The following is a 14,884-nucleotide window of genomic DNA, read 5'->3' as shown; positions in this document are numbered from 1 at the left end:
GAATGCAGAGAGGACCAATGAATTGAACCATCCTCTACTGTTTTCCCAGGCCAAAAGCAGGGAATTGAATCAAGAAAGGAGAAGCTGGGACATGAACCAGTGCCCATATGGAATACCAGTGCCACAGGTAGAGGCTTGGTGTACTATGCCACAGCATTGACTCCAGACTCCATTTTCAATTCCTATTTCTTGTTATTGTGCACTATTGGAGGCAACAATTAGTGGTTCAAATACCTGGGTCCTGCCATCCCCGTGGGAGAGCGAGATTGAGTTCCAGGCTGTTAACTCTGGCCTGGTCTAGTCCTAACTGTTACAGGCATTTGGGTTGTAAAACCAGCAAATTGAACATATTCATTCTCTCCTCTCCTCTCCTCTCCTCTCCTCTCCTCTCCTCTCCTCTCCTCTCCTCTCCTCTCCTCTCCTCTCCTCTCCTCTCCTCTCCTCTCCTCTCCTCTCCTCTCCTCTCCTCTCCTCTCCTCTCCTCTCCTCTCCTCTTCACTTCTCTTCTCTTCTCTTCACTTCACTTCTCTTCTCTCTTTCTCTCTCTCCTCTCTCTCCTCCCTTCTACCTTCCCTCCCTCCCTTTCTCCCTCCCTCATGAGAATAGGGAGAGGACGGAGAGGATATCTGTGAATAACAGGAAAGACTTAGAGACACAAACTCCATCACTTCAGGGAATATAAAGAAAACTGGATTTGGATTACTGAAACCTCACTTGAACCATTCTGCGAATGTTCCAAAATATCAACGTTTTAAAGAAAAAACTCTCAAATGTTTGGATATGTATTGATGACAACTTTCTGAGGAATTTTAGAGATCAAAGGGTAAAAACCACACTCCTATGGATGCGAATGTGATTCAGGAAGAACAGAGTATAGAGAAAATGGAAATCAAAAGGCACTAAACCGAAATCTGTGGACTATCTATGATCCACCCACAGTATCGTAGAAGGAGCCTGGAAATATTCAAAGTTTGGAGAAAAGACCAATTCCACAAGGGGAAGAGGTATAACCATCAAGATAATTCCTCAGCTTTTTTTCCATGGTGCTATTTGATGGAATGTTCAGGAACTTACTTGAGAATTTAAATGTAGGCCCCAAACATACAAGCACCAATGAAACAGCAGCCAGCTTTCATCTGGAAAGTAGCGAATGAATATTGTCTGGCTGGAAAGAATGCCCATATTTATAGCCTTGGTGTATTCATAACATTGCTCATTCATTCAGAAAGCATTGATGGAGTTTAACCGCATCAGAAACAACATTGGATTGACACTGATAAGCAAGACCACTGTTCACAAGGCGCTCAGAGTGTGGGAGACAAACACGGAAGTGAACACTTGGAAAGGAGCCTATGTGTAATCCAGGAGCCTAAAGCAAGATCGGTCAACTGAGTTATACTCCTTCAGCTTGACACTACAGCTGCTCTTATGGCACCAAAAGGCTTGTTTTTTGTTTCCCAGGCCAGAGAATCCTGAGCTGAGGGAAGGACACGGTGGCCAGGTCCTCCAAAACAGGGCTGTGTTGTGTATTCCATAGCTGATTCCTAACTCTTACGAGTATTTCAGTAGTCAATGAAAATATCATAAAAATAAACCATCACTGGCAGGTATAATAAGTCTTTAATGCTAAATCAATGAAAAACTATCACTACCCTTAACTAGCTGCTTGCTATTTTGTGGGGTACATTTATTTTCCAATAGCACATTTCAAGTCTTTTTTTTTCTTTATTCTTTCTCTTTCCCTTGAGGAACAGTTGGACACGTTTTTCAGGCCATGGTCATTTGGATATTTATAACATCATTCATGGGTCATACAAAATGACCGACTTAAAAACTAGCCTACTATAGATGTACTGAATTTTGAGTCCTGGCTGTGATTGAATTGACAGGGTCAGAACAATGATTTTTCAGGCCTTATAAAGCCCACAGGCCAGACATTCACCACCTCTGTGAGAAAATGTTATGGAGAAAACGGTGGGAACAAAGGCACTCAGTTCTAGTCTCACATCAAAAAAGAATTTTCACTTGGACAAGAATGTCCACTGGGACAAAGCATGAGCAAAACAAGATTTCTTTGCATCAGAATTCTCCTGGCTGAAGCCAGGAAAGGGGGCTGCAGGTGAGGCAAACCAGAGAGATTGTTTTGGTAGAGTCATTTAAGCACAATGGGGGTCCAGGGAAGGGGCTAGAATAGCAACTAAGCCTCGCTCAGAGGGTGGAGACTAATTCCATCAATATCCTGCAGTTGTGGTCTTGGCTCATCTGCTCATGATGAAACAAAAAAGCCATCAGAGGGATGGCTTAGATACCTTCATGCTAGTCTCAGGATAAGTTATAAGCTCAGAAGGCTGGAATTGTGGTGGCCTAGGTTAGGGCCTAATATTTACTTTCTAGGTTCTTGCCTCTTTAAAAGCATTTTAAGTACAGGCACCAATGCACTTTACAAGATGATAAAGTTTATTTATTTATTTACTTATTTATTTAAGATATTTTTATTGCAAAGTCAGATACAGAGAGGAAGAGAGACAGAGAGGAAGATCTTCCCAGGCAGCTGCAAAGGTCAGAGCTATGCCGATCTGAAGCCAGGAGCCAGGAGCCTCCTCCAATCCTTCCACACGGGTGCAGGTTCCCAAGGCTTTGGGCCATCCTCTACTACTTTCTCAGGCCACTAGCAGGGAGCTGGATGGGAAGCAGGACCACCGGGATTAGAACTGGTGCCATATGGGATTCCAGCTTGTGCAAGGGGAGCACCTTAGCCACTAGGCTACTGCACTGGGCCCGATAAAGTTTATTTTAAAAATGAGGAAGTCACAGACAAATGTGGACCATGTTTGAAGATACAGTGGGCCAGGAAGAGAAAGGCGTCTTCTACATCTGCAGGGAGAGAGAGTGTACTTCCTGCTTCCCAGGCTTATGAGAAAGGGATTTGGCTATGTGATACTGTCTCCATACAGGTGAGAGAGGAAGTTCCTGGAAAAGGGTCAAAGGTGGGTCAGGACACTTAGGGAAAGGGGCTCAAACCAGTTAGCTGACTACCTAGCCCATATCAGAATCACTATTTTCTTGCTATTCTCACAATAAAACCAGAAACTCAGAAGAGGGGGATGGGCACTTTTATCTTACTGAAGACAACACTTTGTACCCTCTTAAAGAGACTGCTATCCCTGTCCTCATTTTGACTATTACCTATTAACTAACTGCATACTAATCCGTCTACCTCCTCACAAACGCAGCAAATGAAGCTCCTGAATTTATTCATGTTTAAGCAGTATTATTAAGAATAAACCCAAGGGAACAAAAGTGGGGATAATAGGTTATGGAATTACAGAAGAGGTTTTAAATAAAACCTTCAGAAATGATCAGATTTAATGGTTGAAACAGAAATAGATATCGACATGGGAGGATATGGAGAGGGAAGAAACATTTCTCTCTTTCTTAGAATATTTATTTTTATTTGTAAGGCAGAGATCACAGAGAAAAGGAGAGACAGATTGTTCATCCACTGGTAAACGCAAAGACCAAAGCAAAGCTCATCCAAAGCCAGGAGACAGGAATTTCTTCTGGGTCTCCCACATGGGTGCAGGGGCCCGAAGACTTGGGCCATCCTCTGCTGCGCAGGAAGTGGAGCAGCTAGGCCATGACCATCTGTGTGGGATGATGTGGCAACAGAAGGAGGTTTGTAAAAGCTACTAAGCCATGGTACTGGCCTCGGGGACTAAACATTTCAAAATGAGCACATGCAAATCCAAAGGCAGAGATGTGAAGTATTTCAGTACTCCAGTATTTCAGTACTGTCAAGAGCTGAAATCGAAACAGCGTGTAAAATGGTCAGTAATCTGCATTATACACATGTCTTAAGTCTGACTACTTCTTGCTTTATCTTTTGTGATTGTCTTTGATGCTAATCCCTGTATAATTTACTCTTTATATATGACTCCTCACTCTTGTCTTCCTCGGATTAGTATCTTTACACATGTCTTCTACATGTCTTTTGGGGGGGGAGGGGGAGGAGGCTCCAGAACGACCCTGATGGTCATTGCAAAAGAGGGTGGGGATCTAAAGTTGGAACTAAATAAGGCCCAGAGAAAGTTGCCCTCCCAAGTCCCGAAGGAAGTTTACTGTTCTGTTTCTGAGGACCACTCAGGGCTCCCATCTATTGTTCCGATGACATTAAATCCTGTGTGGAAGGATCTGGGCATCTTCCATCCCATGTGGGAAATCCAAAGAGGAGTAGATGACCTCAGATTCTTGGCCTACGAAGGCAGTCCAATTCCCAGTGGTCTCCTTGGCAGTTGGGATATAGCCCTTCGTGCCCGAACTGATAGTCCTTTGTGAGGATCCAGGAGTCTCCAGGGTTGGGATACAAGCCTCCTCCAGTTCTCCTGCTCCACTCTGGGGTCTCCCCCACTGCTCTGTGCATATGATCTCCTGTTAAGAGGTTGTCAGGATCATTCTTAATTCTGCCTGTATGTCTTTATAGTTTTGCTAATGTCTAATGCTGATTCAAGTCTGTTATCTATAAGTACCTGTTATATTCTTGATAGGTTATACTTAACCTAAAATTCGCCAAGTTGAGTAAAAATTATGTTTCATTACTATAAACTGCTAAATATAAAAATGAAAATAGACACGAGACACGAGACCCTATAACCATTTTAAGGTGTATAGCAGCCGATTGTGTATAAACTAAAATTGAAATGTCAGTGAAGTAGTCACAGGATGTGGTTAAGAACTTGCATTTTCTAACATATTGGTCACTCAATACCATGTCAATTAACTCCATAATGTTGTACATTTTTGTTGATGTTGTGTTGTGGCTTTTCATTGGATGGGATGATATTCTGCCAGCTCTGCCTTCAGACCAGAGATGGTCTCCCGAAGAAACCGTTGAATTTATCTGGACAATAAGGTGCTGGACTCTATGCATGGTACATGCTTGCAATGAAGGAATCATGACTGGATTTGAACTGTAATACTGCAACAAGGTGTATAAAGAACAATGTAAAGTAAGGCTAAGCAGGCAAACTGATTATGTGAACAATTTTCAACAGGTGTCTACCCAGGGAAGAGTTAGCATATTTCCGATGCAGAAACAGGTTTACTTAATAGAACTTTAGAAAAACAGAAACTGGGAGTTACTAACTCTTGTTGAAGTAAGAAATTAAGTTAGAGTTTGAAGATAAAATATTCTTGACCATGGCAGATTGCAGAACGAGGCAGACAGAAGAGATGTGATATGCAGGAACAGATGTTATGGGAGAGAAAAAAAAAACCTAGAAAAACAAAACTAGGAGTGAAGAGTGTTTAGTTCTATAAGATCTGAGGTGGTAATTTAAAGAACTAGTAGGAGGAGGATCGTGCATATGCACATAAATTTAACCTTAACAAATAAGAAAGGACCACTGTTGACAGGGAGAATGACCAGATGGACTTAACATTTCAGGAAGAGGAGCCAGTAGCCTTAAAAGGCAGAATGCTCCCATTGCCTATACCTACAATGCCACAATAATCTGTTGCTGAGAACTGTATTATTGTAACTCTCTGGGGAAAATAGATGCATGGAGGAAAAATGATCGGAGGTTAAGGGGACTCCCATACCGACAAAGCCACATTATGGAAAATAATCATTGAACTGAGAATACAAAAATACAAAAGAGAAATGGTAACTTATAAATCAGTGTATAAATTGTAATCTCTGTGGATAGCCACACACACAAAAAAGAAAGAGCCAATAAGAATATGCTGGATCTTATGCAGAACTAAGACAGTTCCTTAAGATCTAAGGTCAAACAGCTATCCTGCTGCTAGGTATTTACCCAATAGAAGTGAAATCTGCATATGAGAAGGGAATCTGTAATCCTATATTTGCAGCAGCACAATCTACAATAGCAAAGACAATGGAAACAATGCAGATGTGCATCCAAAGAAGAGTGGTTAAAGAAACTGTGGTATATCTACTCCATGGAATATTATCCAGCTATTAAGAATGAAATTATGCTATTTACAACTAGGTGATCCCAACGAAAGACCATTATGCTCAGTGAAATGAGTCAATCACAAAAGAACAAATACTATATGTTCTCTCTTATATAAGGAAACCAGCATGGAAAGTGTAACTTCAATAATTCAATCCATACTGTTTTTTGTTTGTTTGTTTGGCTGGTCGGCTGTATCCCATGTGTTTTGATGTTTTTTATTTCAGCTTTGTTTATTTCAAATAATTTCTTTTCGTTTGTCGAATTCATCACGTGCTCATGGATTACATGGTGGCATTATTTTTCCCAAGAGACTTTTGTGTTTCCTTTTTGTCACTCATGTGTTGGTTACTCAGTGGCACATTTTTTTCATGGTGCTGTAATTTACTGTTGATGTTGTTGTTGTGGCTGTTCTAACTCATACCAGTTACTGATCTTGTTTCATGGCTTCTCAATTATGGAAATGTAGAGTGATAGAGTAGTGGGGTCTATCATATACAGATGTGGGGGTATAATGGAACATGCATCCCTGCTTCCAGATGAAAGGTGGATTCCCAATGAAACTGTTGGACATGTGTAGACAATGAGATGCTGGACTGACTGACATTGTACCAGCAATGTCGGGGTACACTTAAATAAGAGACTGATAGAATTATGAAGGACTACACTATTGTAGTAAACTGGGGAAAATCTGTCAGAGTTGGGAGTTTCGGGGGGAATCCCAGCCTAAACGAAATTGTACCACATAATTCAAAATTCAAAATAAAAATATATTTACAAAAAAGAACTAGGGTCAAATTGAAACTGAATCCCAATATTTAATACCTTTGATGGAGACCCTATCAGGCCCTACTCTCTGCCTACTAGCTTAAAGTTTACCTATCCCATTTGAGAATTGCAAAATGCTGAGCTACCAAATGAATGAAGTGGTTTATGCATCAAGTTAGCCATGTAGAACCCCATGCCACAAGACCTGGGGTTCATTGGTACTCTTTATAGGTAACATCCTGATACTAAGCCCTATTTTGAAATATTATGCAACAACCCTAGGCCCTGATCAATCATAGTAACAATTGCCTACCTGGAGATCACAGATGGACCAGAATCTACTGTGCCATTATATCATTCCCAGACCACACAGGCCATATTATCACTGACCAATTAAAGGAAGACTATGAGCACAAAAGACCAACAAAATGCCTACACATGAGCAAGGTTGACTAAAATTATTTCTAATCTTAATCTTTTGAGAATTCTTGGAATTGTTAGCTATATGACTGTATTTTTTTTCTGCTTTAAACATCCATATTCTTCCACTACTTTTGTGTCCATAATTGGCTGTGTACCAAGCAAGCAAATCCAGGCTTGATCTGCATCAGGTTAATGATCATTAAGACAGTTTTGTCTTGATTGACTGTCTTACTTATGGCATATCAGGTCCTGGCTGAAAGTCACCCTATTGAGCTGTCCTGTTGCTGCGTAAGAGCTTATTAATCTCAAGGATGACACTGAGTGTATAGCATCCAAGGAAGTTTCATTGACTTATGATACTTTCAGGTAGACAAACTAGATTTCAAATTTGGCAGTGAACTAAGGCAATCTGGTGCCAATTTGTTTTGTGTTGATTTGGGTCAGCTGTGGGTTTAAAGGCACTCTCCCCTTTAGCTACTCTGGAGACACTACCACCAAAGGCCACTTTGTAAACAGTTTAGCTTGATTCCCAACATAATGAGATAAAGCTGATGGTTAATTAGAGCTCTATTCCAGTTTGGAATCCTTAGACAATATTCTGATTAACTTCAGAACTTTAGTTGTGAAGCTTTGTGAGAGAAAAAGATGGTGTACTGCTAATATATAACCAGGTCAGTATCCCTAGGAATATCCTAGGTTTCATTGGGTTGTGTTTACTGTTTCCCAGTTGGAATTGTCCATTGACAAATAAGGAAAAATGGGGGTCAATTCCATACAAGCAAACTCTTACACTACTATTTCCAAGTGAACTGTTACTGAGAAATTTTAATAGTTCTAGAATAATGGTTCAGAAGAAATCTCCCTGAAGCAAAGAGGATATAATTTGACTACGCATTCAAAGATGAGCTCTTATTATAAAACACAAATACTTTCATGGCTATCCTACCACCATGTAGGGAGCAAGAGGAAGAAGGGGCTCGGCCAGCTGGGCCAGCTGACAGAAATTTTAATATCCCTCCTCCAGCTGACTTGGTGACAAAGAGAACCTTCCCTGCAATGGGAATGAGATGCTGAGAGAAGAAATGGTCTCTTCCTCACACACCTGACTGGGGATTCAATTAGGCCAGGGAAACAGTCTTATTTAGGCCAGATAATTCGCATTAATCAAGTTCTGATTGGAGGGATAAATGAAGTCAGCTGGTAGCCTTTAGCTGAGCAGCTTTGCCGTTTTTAACCCCTCTGATTTGTACAATCAGACGGATAACATGCCTTCCTAACAGGATGATCCAAAATAGATGGAAGAGTTGTTTTCCTCCCTCATCCTGTCTCTTAACCCTGTCTGGGAAGACGTCCAAAATTTAACAACTCTATTGACTGCCAAGGAGAAGAGGATGGTCATTGGAAGAGCCTGAGCAGAGGCTGCCTTCATTAGCAAAACCCAAGCAGCACAATCACAATGGGAGGTGACATTGCTGGTGCCCTATCACCTGGCCCAACTACTCAGAACAGAATATGAATGTCCTGGCAGAAAGACAACATGTGAGCAGCATAGGAATTGTCTTTGGTAAGTTTAAAAATGTGGCACTCAAATAACACATATTTAAAAAGTAAAAATAAAAGGAGGTATGGCAAAAGCCACAAGAGAATTCTCTGAGTTTCTGGGAAGAATTTACAAAACTTACTAAGGTTATGCTTATCTGGATTCAGATGCCCTTGAAAACTTTAACCTGCTTAATCAGACTTTGGTTGTACAGAGTACCCTGCAGAGTACTGCAGAAAATAGAACAGGTCTCCATCACATCTAGTAGAGGTTGTTTTCATTTTGTTTTTTAAGGTTTTTTTTTTTTTTTTTTTTTTTACCAGGGGAGACTTTGGAATGAAGAGAATACATAACAGTTAGGGACCAGGTAACCTGCTCGTAACAGTACCACCCAGACATCCTGGAAGGCAGATGGTAAGGGCCCACAGACCCTGGGAAGTGAAGGAAAGACCCCTACAAAGAACAACAACTAGGAAAGGTACATAACAGTGGGTTCCAACAAATGTGCTTCTGTACACAAGAGGGCCAACAGGAGAAATGAAGTCTATCAGATAAGTCCTAATAGAAGCACATTTTGCAGTTGCTAGTCTGTCAGTTGGAAGCATTTAAATGCTATCTAAAGCCTGATTTTCAAAGTATTACAGAATGTCTTATACTCTTGTTGGTATGCATCTTGTTAGCCAGTTTATATTCAAGAGTCTTTTACTACCCTAGAGGGTAGGCATGTGCCCTCCAGGCTGCTCTTCTAACCAGCAGATCCAAGGGAGCTACTACTATAGATCTCTTGACCCAAGTAAATCCAAAACATAAAAGCTGAAGGGAGGCCAGACAATGACCTGCCATTCCCATAAAATGAAGATTGAGGCCTGGAGGGAAAATTCTAAGCCTAAAGTAGTATTCCTTGAGGGAACAGAGAGAATAAAAGTCAACTATTGATTATAGCTTCTCTTTAATACATATTCATTCCTTCTCTGCCAGTCACTTTGAAACACTAGCATCTTGCTTGTTAGAAAGCCCACTGTGGGACCCAGTGCGATAGCACAGTGGTTAAGGTTCTCGACTTAAATGTGCTGGGATCCCATATGGGCGCCTGTTCTAATCCTGGCAGCTCCACTGCCCATCCAGCTCCCTGCTTGTGGCCTGGGAAAGCAGTTGAGGACAGTCCAAAGCCTTGGGACTCTGCACCCGTGTGAGAGAACTGGAAAGAAGTTCCTGGCTCCTGCCTTCGGATCGGAGCAGCACTGGCCATTGCAGCCACTTGGGAAGTGAATCATTGGATGGAAGATCTTCCTCTCTGTCTCTCCTCCTCTCTGTATATCTGACTTTACAATAAAAATAAATAAATCTTAAAAAAAAAAGAAAGTCCAGAGTGAATGAGTAACCCTTAGTTCAACACCTGAGTGCTGTAACTCTAATAGTCAAGGACATTCACCCCATGATTCCCAGTCCATATGCTTTATTACACACTATGTTGTGTCAGAATTGAAATATTCTTGAGGATACCTCAAAGTACTGAATCACAAGAAATATTTGTTTTGAATGGAAGGGCTTGCAGATCAAGACAAGCAGCAGAGCTGTTGGGCATTCTTCAGGAATTCACCACCTCCTACACTCTGTTCAAGGAAGCACTTGCTAAAGGTTTAAGACAGGTCTAGCTCTAGGAGGGGATACTGTTCGATATGCTGATGGCTTATTGGCAGCTAGCACCTCTGAAGGCAATTCAGGTAGCAACACAAGAATCACTTTAACATTTTCTCTGCAGAATGAGGATACAATAAGAAAATTCAATTTTCCCCAGCCCCCAGTAAATTGTTTAGGTTTTGACTAGACCCTAGGCCAATGAAATCTGCTTCCCAATAGACAGGAAGCAATTGATCAAGTAACTATCTCTGTCACCAAGACAGCTACATGGGTTTGGGGAAACAGATGACTTGTGTCTCATTTGCACACCCATATTTGTTGTCAAACTTTTGTCTGAAGCCTTGAAGTGTGTAGTGAATCACTGCTGTGAGGTGGGAAGGAGGGACTCTCAGAACACTAAAGAATAGCTGACAGCACTCACACTAGGGTTATCATGCCTGAGGAAGCCCTTTAACTGTGCATGAGGCAAGGATCAGGACCGGGAGTCCGGGCTCAACATCTGGGAGCAAAATGCAGAGCGGTGTACTTTTCAGTCTCTATTATCCAGCATTGGCTGACGTGCCTGACAGCCTTAGTAGAAACCTCCAACATATTGCAAGACGCACAGACATTCACTTGGGCAGGCTACCGCTGTGCGTATAACTCACTGTGGGATGGCACTTCTGAAACAGAAGGAAACTTACTTCTCGCTTGGGGAAATAGCAACCCATATTGTCTCACAACTTAAATGCTACTCTAAAAGTTGTCTGATCTTTAAAGTCACACTACTCTGATTCCATATTCCCCTGAAGAAATTTATACAGAATTGTTTTACATGTTTAAAAAATTATTCATTTGAAAGTCAAAGTTACAGAGGGTTGAGAGAAGACACAGTGAGTTTCCATCTGCTTTTTCATTCCCCAAATGGCTGCAATGACAAGAGCTGGGCAGGTTGGAAGCCAGGAGCCAGGAGTATGTTCTGTTTCTCCCAAGTGGGTACACTTGGACTATCTTCTGCTGTGTTCTTAGCACGAAGCTAGAATGGAAGCAGAACAGTCATGATTTGAATTTGTGCCAGGATGTTGGCACTTATGAAGGCAGTTTTACTAGCTATGCCATAGCAATGACCACTATTGTACATATTATTGAACAAGCATATTCCAGTGAACCAAACCTGATCTATGTTTCCATAAAAACTCTGGATCTAGAATTCTGCATGGATAGAAGCAGCTTCCTGGACCAGTGAAACTGCAAGGCTGGACTCATTGTATTGATTCTCAGGAAACTCTGGAAGAAGCAGTTTCTGGGTGCTTTGGTTCAAAAGGCTAAACTTATAGCCCTCCCCATGCTCCACCACTTGAAAGATATAAGAGTAAAATTTATGCTGATTCTAAGTATACTTCTTTCCTTCTTTATTTAAGATTTATTTTTATTGAAAAGGCAGATTTATAGAGAAAAGGAGAGACAGGGAAAGATCTTCCATCTGCTTGTTTACTCCTCAAATGGCTAGAACGGCTGAAGCTGAGCCAATCGGAAACCAGGATCCAGAAACTTCTTCCTGGTCTCCCTCATGGGCACAGTGTCCCAAGGATTTGGGACATCCCCTGCTGCTTTCCCAGGCCATAAGCAGGGAGCTGGATTAGAAGTGGGATAGTTAGGAGACAAATTGACACCCATTTGAGATCTTGGAGCTTTCAAGGGGAGAATTAGGCAATTAAGCCACCATGCTGGGCCCTGAGTATGCTTTTTCTCTATTGTATGACAGTGAGCCTACTTAGGAGAGAAGAATCTGACTTCAAGAAAAGCAGAAACAAAGTATGCTCAAGTTGTTAGAGACAGTACCAGAGAAGTCAAGCAGGTTCATGGTTGGTCTGCATATGACATGGAACACAGACCAAACAGCTATGAAATACCAACTTGTGGTCTTGGTTTACTCCTAGAATCAATATTGAAGTACTTTGAGTCTCCTTGAGCTCAAGGAAGATGAGTGAAGGAGTTAGAAAAGCTCAGTAACTTTCCAAATCTGGACCATTCATAGATGGACTAGATCCATCTTCCAGGGTATAACCACTTAATAGCCATTTTTGCTCCACAGAGTGTAGTTTAGCATTTTGAAGTACTGAGAAATTACATTCAGTGCAACTTAAAATGAGTCCCATAGGTTTGTGGTTGTTCAATGCTCAAGTTTCTCTAATAAGGAAAGCAGTCCTCCCAAAACAAATTGCTTTGAATGTCCTCAAAATCACCCCAATGGATATCAGCTGTGGTTCATTTACCAGCTGCTCTACTTACAATCCAGCTCCCTGGCTAATGCAGCCTGGAAATCAGCAAAGGTGTTCCAAGGGTTTGGACCCATGCCACCCACATGGGAGAAGTGGATGGAATATAGGGCTGACTTTAGCCTTCACCAGCCCTGGGCATTGCAGTGATTGAAGAGTGACCCAGCAGATAGTAAATTTCTAACTCTTTCAAATACTGAGTAGATATACCCCTCCCCCCCCCCCAAATAGCAGAATGTTACATGATAACTTGGAAACATTGTCCTAGCTTTCCAGGATATTAACACCCAGATTAAGGCTTTGTTATACCATGTTATGTCTTAATGGCTCTTTTACTGGTTTTGAGACTGTAAGTTGCTTGTTGCAAAAACCCTTTATTCTTTCTGATTTGCAGTATATGTATAGGGATATTGATAAGTTGTTGTCTTATTGATGCTGTAATGAGGGTGCACTTGTAAGATGAAGTTATGCAGAGGTTAACTGAGCCAGACCCTATCAGGATACAGAGAATATCCTCGGTCAATCCTGGGACTAGGAATTTTCTTGAAACAAATGTCTACAATTTCTCCAATCCTCAACACTTCTACTGTGACTGTTGGCAACAGAAAGTAATTGGAATGGTCACAGCCTTCAGGATCAAGGAGTTACAAGAAATAGGGGCACCTGAAGCTGAGACACTTACTGCCTTTGATAGAGATCCTAATGGGGCCTAATCTCTCCTTGTTGAAAGTTGCTCTGCTCTGCTCACTAAATTAATGTGTTAGCACATGGGCCAAGTTAGCCCTGCAGGACCATAGATCACCAAGATCTAAAGTTTACTGTTCCATTCTATACTCAACATCTTGCCACTAGGCCCTGTTTTGAGATGTTTTATAGAAATCCTAAGCATTGTTAAAAGTAAGAATAGTTAGCATGGAGACTCCAAATAATCAGGAATTCATCTTACCTACAGAGCACTTTCAGAGCACATGCTGGCCAGCCTACCACTGAACAATTAAAATCAGGCCATAAACAGTGCGAACAACCCATCAGTTGATTAACACAAGTCAAGCCCAGCTTCAACAGGTAAGATTCCCAACCCCTAATTCTTTAGGTAGGATTGTTAACTGCCTGAGTCCTTGCTTTACGGTTTGAAAATAAAGATCTACTTCAGTCCACCATGCTGATGTCAGTAACGGGGACATTTTAGTGAAGTGATAACTAATGCTCAGGAAAAGCTGCTTTATGTTTTAAATATGGGAATCTGTAAGCAAGACCCAACAGGAGCCAAACAAGATTGCTAATGTTCGTTAAAGCAAATGAGAAGACCTCCACCAACAGGGTGGATTGAGTCTTCCTTTTTAAAGTCATGGAAACACTGCATAAAATGTAACTATTATAAAATACATAGAGCCACAAAATCAAAACCAAAACCACAAAAAACACAATTTCTGGTACCAGAAACAAATTGAAAGACTGAAGAGTAGAAAGCAAGAATTAACACCATGATGCCTAATACTTTAAGTATTTGGTCATACACCTCAAGGAGCTGGTGGTTACATTCTGACATCAAAATATATGGTTTATAACTTCATTGAGGCAAAGGAGCTCACTTAGGAGAAAGACCAAATGGCATAACCAATTGCCAAGCAAATTCCATCCGCTAATCCAAGGAACAGGTAAGGACATTTTAAATGACGGAGAAAGGAGTTGCAAGAAGGTACTTGTGAGAAATGAAAATTGCCAGTCCCACAACAGATCTAAATTTACAGTATCTGCATAACTCGGGAACCACAAGCTGAGAAATCATCACTTTTAAGTGTTCCAGGATCTTTAAAAGCCAAAGAATGTTGGCAGAGGCAAATGCATAATTGCTCTGAAGGGACTCGTTCACACCTCAGGGCATGAGAGATCCCAAAGACAAAATAAGATCACTGAAGAAAAGCATCACAGGACAGAAATGACTATGACTGGGGGTCTGCACATGCTGTCAGTGAGGCAGTTAGGAATTCAAATGTTAGAAATTACAAAACTACCTGAAAAGGAAGAGAATCGTGGGTGCATGTTTGGTCTAACGATTCATCTTCTAGGCAGAGTGCCTGGAGTCCAGTAGGTCTGCTCTGCTCCCAGTTCCAGCTTTCTGCTAACCATCACCCTGTGATGGTGCCAATGGGAGACCGGTTCCTGGCTTCAGTGTTCTGGCCATTGCTGGCAGGTGGGGAATGAACAGCACAGAGGGATTCTTTTTCTCTATATCTCTGCATATCAAATAAATACAAATTTAAAAGATAATCATTGAC

This window comes from Ochotona curzoniae, unplaced genomic scaffold (assembly GCF_017591425.1).
Source record: "Ochotona curzoniae isolate NIBS_2020 unplaced genomic scaffold, NIBS_Ocur_1.0 scaffold_3208, whole genome shotgun sequence".
NCBI classification, from domain to species: domain Eukaryota; kingdom Metazoa; phylum Chordata; class Mammalia; order Lagomorpha; family Ochotonidae; genus Ochotona; species Ochotona curzoniae.
The sequence above is the reverse complement of the archived record's forward strand: the minus strand, read 5'-3'. Positions refer to the sequence as shown.